The sequence below is a fragment of the Chenopodium album genome, chromosome 19, assembly GCF_948465745.1.
Source record: "Chenopodium album chromosome 19, dcCheAlbu1.1, whole genome shotgun sequence".
In the NCBI taxonomy this organism is placed as follows: domain Eukaryota; kingdom Viridiplantae; phylum Streptophyta; class Magnoliopsida; order Caryophyllales; family Amaranthaceae; genus Chenopodium; species Chenopodium album.
In genome coordinates this window covers 21,151,471-21,158,192 of record NC_137852.1, presented here as the reverse complement: position 1 = coordinate 21,158,192, position 6,722 = coordinate 21,151,471, and the positions used below count along the sequence as shown (strand labels likewise).

General features: G+C 43.1%; 1 pseudogene; it reads right to left on the bottom strand.

The window, feature by feature from the left end:
* Positions 1–907: 907 nt before the first annotated feature.
* LOC145593536 (CBL-interacting serine/threonine-protein kinase 6 pseudogene) lies at positions 908–2,959 on the bottom strand (annotated as a pseudogene).
* Positions 2,960–6,722: the final 3,763 nt, after the last annotated feature.

Sequence of the window (6,722 nt, the reverse complement as noted above, 5' to 3'; positions counted from 1 at the left end):
GACAAGTTTAAATCTATTCATTTAGATAACACTTTCGGCTTCATTGGGTGAGGGGATTAAAAGAGCTAGGGAGTAAGAATTCGAAGATTAGTGGATCATATGCTCCATTGATTGTTAGGAGAGAAGAAAAAGTAAACTGGGAAAGGGATAAAATAGATTCAACTTCCTTCCCATTTCAATGAACACCATTTGGAAAACTATGGAAGGACAATCTTTGTGTCTACTTCCTCTGAAATTGTTGCTTCAAAGCTTTGAAATTGTTTTCAACACACACTACTTCGACTTTTATTGAGTAGGGGAAAGAATTTTCAACTTGAAACAGTTTTGTGAAAGATACATTTAGGGAAAAACTGATGAAAATTCGAACAATAGCATGATTGAACGAGGATCATTCTTTTGTCTGGTGAGCGTAAAACCTGCAAGCCTTTTCTTCCTCCCAATTACAGGAGGGTTTTAAACCAGAAAATCAGGTGAAGTAGCTTATTTTGGTGTACAAAATCGGAAAATCGAATTTTTAACACCTATACAAGCAAACCTTTTCAAAATTGAGGTGAAATTGTTTCTTCAATTGAAAACCATGGTGTAGACAAATTTAGAAATCGACCCTGAAATTATTTCTTTAATTGAAAACCATGGTGTAGACAAAATCTGAAAACCGAATTTCAAATACAATACCAGCAATTTAGCAAACCTTATAAAAATTGTGGTGAAATTGTTTCTGTAATTGAAAACCACGGATTAGACAAACTCTGAAAATCGAATTTTAAAATCTATACCAGCAAACCCTTTTCAAAATTGTGATAAAAATGTTTCTTTGATTGAAAAGATAAGTGTAGGCAAAATCGGATTTTTGAAAACAATACAAGCAAACATCAGAGTATGACAAACAATGGTAATTGCCAAGCAATTTAGACAGAAGAAGCTAGTTCTAATCACCTTGTATTGACATCGAAAATCAGGTACACATCAGTAACATAAAAAAGAAACTCTATAACTGACTGATAAAACCATGGACATGAAACATGAAAAAAAAAAGAATAATTAATCAATAGCACAACAGAAAAACAACACAAACAATATAACATCATGTCAAACTCTCAAAATCCTACAAGAAAGGGGGGTGTTTAAGGCATCTGCCAAAATTTTAGCACACTGCAACACAGGGGTATGAGGCAGGTGGTATGGTGTGATTATCAGAGGCGGCGGTGGTCCATACAACATCCAAGAGAGCAGGTCGGAGTTGGTTCTGGCAAAACCGGTTGAACTCGAGCGTGTCGCCGCTATCCTTCTTCACCTCCACCATAAGGAAAGAGGAAGACACCGCGAATAGTTCGACCACGATTACTAGCCTACCTTTCCTACCCTTCTCCTGCCCTTGCAGCCTCACCACAGAGTCCCCAACTTTGCTGACCTTGAACTTACCACTCAAGTCAGCCAATTCCTCCAACCTCGAAATCACCTCAGTTTGAGATATAGTTGTTGTGAATCCAATCTCTTCCCTCTCCTCCCTCTTCTTCTTCTCTTCCGAGAAGAGGGCGGAGAGGTCTAACCCTTCTGACATCGATATGATATGAAACGCATTCAACGCCTCCACTTCCTTCTTCAGGAACATGTTGGTGGTAGTGTTGTTGTTTCCCTCTTCTTCGTCGTCGGCCTCGAATATATCAGCCTTAAACCACTTTGATTCCATGATCTCAGCCAAGGTGATCCGAGTAGCAGGGTTCGGATCAAGCATTCGAGTGATCAACTCCTTCGCCTCGGCCGAAAACCAAGTCGGACAAGTGAAATCACCCTTGTACACCTTCCGATACATCTGCATAACATTCTCATCATGAAAAGGGAGATAACCAGCAAGAAGGACAAACAATATCACACCACAAGACCATATATCCGCCTTCGAACCGTCGTAACCTTGCCCCCTCTTGCTAACCACCTCAGGCGCAACATAGTGCGGCGTCCCACAAGTAGTCCGCAACAAAACCTGGCTATTCTCCTCTTCTTCAAAGAAAGCACTCAATCCAAAATCAGTGATCTTAAGATTATCATCTTGATCCAACAGTAAATTTTCCAATTTCAAATCTCGATGGAAAACCCCTCTACTATGACAATAATCAACAGCCGAGATCAATTGCCGGAAATACGATCTCGCCGTATGTTCTTCCAATTTGCCTTCCTTCGAAACCTTAGCGTGGAGCTCGCCCCCTCGGACGAGCTCCAACGCTAAGAAAATCTTCGATTTGGTCGCCATAACCTCGTAAAGCTCAACAATATTGGGGTGTTTCAGCCTCTTCATGACGCTGATCTCCCTCTTCATCTGATCCATCATCTTCGCCCTTACGACCTTCTCCTTCCCCACAACTTTCATCGCAACACTCTTCCCCGACTCGAGGTTGCGCGCATAGTACACCCGAGCAAAGGTCCCCTGACCCAGCACCCTTCCGAGCTCATACTTCCCCTGCATCACCAATTTACAGTAATTCGGCCGTGACTCGGCCGTATTCTTGTTGCTATTGTTATCTTTAACCGCTAACATGAATTCCCCCATCATTTTAGACTTGAGAAATCACGAATTATATCTACCAAATTAACTCCGATTATATATATACTTTAACTCTTTTTTTCTAATCTGAGAGAGGAGGAGGTTTAAGAATTCACAAGATCTTGTATATTTTGTATTTTGTTCTAAAAAAACGAAAAACTACCCGTCTTCGACGTGTTTACGGTGCCAATTCCGGCCTCCGAGCACATGATGATTCTTCTGAGCAATACCACCTCGTACATACGGGTTAAAAAGCGATAGACAACTCATATTTCCGCATTAATTCGCCGGCTAACGCCTCTTTCTCACGGCGGCTTTGTGTTTGTGGTGGTGTTTATCGGCGGAGGAAAGAAAGAAATTAATTTTGTAGGAGAGAGAAAGTAGAGAGAGAAAGTAGAGGTATTTTTAGGTTTGAATAGTATTGATAAAAATTGTAGGAAGGTATTTATAGTGTAAAAAAAGGGGAAAATTCAGCAGAAACCTAGAGGGATCGTATCAGTTGGCTTTTTTCTTTTTTTTAATAAAAATATAAAATACTTACTGTAACTTGACTCATCCTGACGTGGAAAATTCAATACAAATTACAATTCCTATCCTTTTTTTAATATTTTTTTAATAATTTGAAAAAGATTTGTTGGTTTGTTAGGCAAAATACTAGTAGTATTGTTGTGAAACAGCTCATTGATAACACAACATAAAAGGATGGAAGGTGGTGGTGGTGATTTGAAGTTGACTCGCAAATTGATAAAAATAGAATGGGTAAAATTGGAAAAAGTATTAAAAAGAATACGTGGATACAACTCAATAAGACAATAGTGGTAGGGTATTTGCTTACTTAGTCTTACGTGTACCGTGTGAAATACCTTAATCATTTAACCCACCCTATAATGCAACTTGCATTGCAGCGGTTGTTGTGATCTGATCCGTTGCACACCGGCTACTACTTGATTTTGAATTGTAGCGTAAATGCGTAATTATCTGCCCATTGTTTTAAGGACGATTGACTGGCTATTTTTTTTTGTTATAAAGTGAATAATAAACGTGATTTATTAAGCACCTGGTTTTTGTTTTTGTTTTTGTTTATGCTGTTTTTGAATTCCCAATGATATTACACGGTTTCTACAATTATTTTGCCTATAATAAAATTTGTTATCCTTGTGATTTTTTGTGGTGATTTGGAGAGAGGCAAATCGTGTAGCTGACTCATGGTTTGTTGTTTTCAATTTATTTTATCATTATGTTTAATTTCTTTTATTATGCATGTATTAAGAGCGCATGTAATTATTTAAATCACTGGTCTCTGTGTACATTTCTTTTAAAATCACATATCAACATTAATATATACTTCCTCCGTCCCCTATTGATGGTCACTTTTGTCATTTTTGGTGACTCAAAATGTTAGTCACATTTGCTTTTTTCAAGTACAATTAATATTATTTTTTTACCAAAATTCTCTAACATTTGCAAAAATATTTGTGCAAATTTAACTTTCTCATGTAACTTTTACTTTTCCATGTACTTTAATTACTTTCTCTCTCTACTTTTTTGCATACCCTGATTTGGGTAAAAATACCCTAGGCCAGTTGGCCCAATCAGAGTCCGCCACGTGTCACTGAAAGGGGCGCCACCTTGGACCTCTCAGGGAACGACACGTGGCAGACGGATAAAAGGACCTGGGATTGGCGGCTTTCAGGCCCAAATCCCGAGGTCTGCAAAAGCTGCGTGAGTCTCCCCTAGGGCACGAAACCCTAGGGGATGCACGTTTTTCGAGAAGCCTATAAATAGGAGATGACCTCCTCATTTGCGGCTACGTGAAACTCCTGGACCTTCAATACGTGACATACACACCTATATACACACACAACGAGATATACTCAGTGATGACTAATCATTGTTAGAACTGTCACTCTCAAGAGAACAGTACACCCGAGCTCGGAATCCGAGCAGATAACCCTTTACATTCCGCACCTTATTCTTCGGACTTAGACTAACTTAAGCTTCGGAGGCGGACCACCGACCATTCGATGCTCCGTTGTTTTGCAGGTACAGGCATCCAAGCGAGCATCCAGTCTTAGTGTTGTAACTCTCCCAAGGGACTCAAAAAACCCCGAAACATTTGGCGCCGTCTGTGGGGAGGGTACCTCTAAGATGGCCTCTTTGGAAACTGTACCCATTTCTGTAACTAATCGGCCTCCAGAAACCAATCGGCCACTGGAGACTAATCAGCCACCAGAGACCAATCGGTCCCTGGACGAAGTGTTCGTCCAGACGGACCATGATTCAGGTGACGACGGTGATATTGAAACTTATACTGCCAGAGATGGGTCTCTCATCTCCAGGCGCATCCGCAGCAAGGAAAAGCGGGAGCGCCCTCACTCTCAGAATGATCCGAGCAAACCAGCTGGACATTCAAAGAAGCCGTCTGATTCTACCCATGCGGAAGGGTCAGACCCAGTAACCAGAGACGAGCTCATGAAGCTTGTGAGCACTCTCCGTGGTGAGATAAAACAACTCACCAACAAGAAGTCGGCTACTCCTGCCAAGAAACAGTCGGCCAAGAAGTCAGCCCAAATGGGCAAGAACAAATCAATCAGGGACCGACAGCCGACTCCTCATCCTAAGGACACGGCTCGGCCTCAGTTTGACCTTTCAAGACTCTGTTTCCCAGAAACGGTTGCAAGAAAAGCCATTCGGTATGTTCAGCCGAATGGTAACAAGAAAACATTCTTTGATGCTCGACATTACATCGAGCAGAAGAGGAATGAGCTTTCAGAGTCGGCCTCAACATCGACTTATCACGACAGCTCCCAGCATACCTCGTTGAGGTATTCACATTCTGTGCATGAGACTCCAATAAGCAGCCCCCTGGTTCAAGTTGGACCTCATGTCATCCAGCCGGCTCAGTACATGGCTCATCCATTGTACCAAACGCCTGCTCAACCTTACATCCAGCCTGCTTTCTTTGGAGGACAGGCGGCATGCGGCTATCAGCCCATGGACTGGCAGCTTAGGCTGCAGCACCTTGGAGACCAACCCTCTGCTTTCTTAAAGGAAATAACGACGCCGAACAGCCGGCCAAGGTTAAAAATGTGTTGGTAGGAACCTATGATGGGACCACCAACCCCGAAGACCACCTGCTAGCATACACCCACCTCATGTATTTACAAGGGCTGGATGATGCCGCATGGTGTCGCTGCTTTCCAGCCACGCTGAAGGGCATAGCCCAACAGTGGTTTGGAAACTTGCCGGCTGGTTGCATTAATAGCTTCAAGACGCTTGCGTTCTTGTTTGCTTCCAACTTCTCTATGAACATCCCTGCCAAGAAAACAAGCCTCGATCTTGGCAATGTACAGCAGGGAGATAGAGAAGGCTTGCGTTCTTACGTCAGGCGGTTCAATCTGGTACGAATCCAGATCCATGGGCTATCTGACGAGGTCGCCTTCACAGACTTTTTCAAGGGTCTGAAGGATGGTTCTACCTTTAAGTATGAACTCGTCCGAAAGCAAATTTTCACTCTGCAGGGAGCGCTGCGAGAGGCGGAAGCCTATATACAGGCGACCGAGCTCTGCTCCTCCAACAAACAGTCGGACTCTAAGAGGTCCGACCGATAGAAGGAGAGTCGGCCTACTCAGTCGGCTCCCAAGCCAGAAGAGAGCAAAAAGAAAAAGCAAGTCTGGGCCGTTGATAACTCTGATCAGCCGGCCCAGAAGAAGAAGAAAGAGTGGAAATCGTACGCCCCAAGGTACGAATTCCACAAGGACTGCTGCTCCATCTTGATGGAAATCAAGGACCGGCTGACTCTTGAGAAGCCGACTCCAATGAGAGGTTCCATTGAAAATCGGAACAAAAATAAACATTGCCACTTCCATGAAGATGTCGGTCATGACACCAACGACTGTTTCAGCCTCAAGCGAGAGCTTGACCGTCTGGCCGACAAAGGACAGCTAAAGTCCTATGTGAAGTCCAAAGTGACTTCAAAGGCGAATCAGGGGCAGTCCAAAAAGAAGGATCCCCAGCCGACTGTTAGTACCGACACCGATGAAGATCCGGTATATACCATAGCAGGCGGATTCGCCGGGGGTGGCCCGACCATTTGGGGCACCAAGGATCATCTGAAAAGGATGATCCATTCTGTTGAAGAGGGAGAGGCGGCAGGCACATCCGCCTTCCCCGAGGTCATCAT